The sequence below is a fragment of the Bison bison genome, unplaced genomic scaffold, assembly GCF_000754665.1.
Source record: "Bison bison bison isolate TAMUID 2011002044 unplaced genomic scaffold, Bison_UMD1.0 scf7180017864460, whole genome shotgun sequence".
Taxonomy (NCBI): Eukaryota; Metazoa; Chordata; class Mammalia; order Artiodactyla; family Bovidae; genus Bison; species Bison bison.
This window is the reverse complement of record NW_011495022.1, coordinates 3,333,970-3,334,420: the sequence shown is the minus strand read 5'-3', so window position 1 is coordinate 3,334,420 and position 451 is coordinate 3,333,970.

Genomic DNA, 451 nt, shown 5'->3' with positions numbered 1-451 from the left:
TTGATTTAGGTCATACCTGAATGGTCTAGTGGTTTTCCCTACTTTCTTCAATATAAGTCTGAATTTGACAATAAGGAGCTCATGATCTGAGCCACAGTCAGCTCCCAGTCTTGTGTTTGCTGACTGTATAGAGCTTCTCCATCTTTGGCTGCAAAGAATATAATCAATCTGATTTTGGTGTCGACCATCTGGTGATGTCCATGTGTAGAATCTTCTCTTGTGTTGTTGGAAGAGGGTGTTTACTGTGACCAGTGCGTTCTCTTGGCAAAACTCTATTAGCCTTTGCCCTGCTTCATTCCATATTCCAAGGCCAAATTTGCCTGTTACTACAGGTGTTAATCCAGTCCCGTCACTTCCTGGCAAATAGATGTTCAAACAATGGAAACAGTAAGAGACTTTATTTGGGGGCGTCTCCAAAATCACTGCAGATGGTGCCGGCAGCCATGAAATT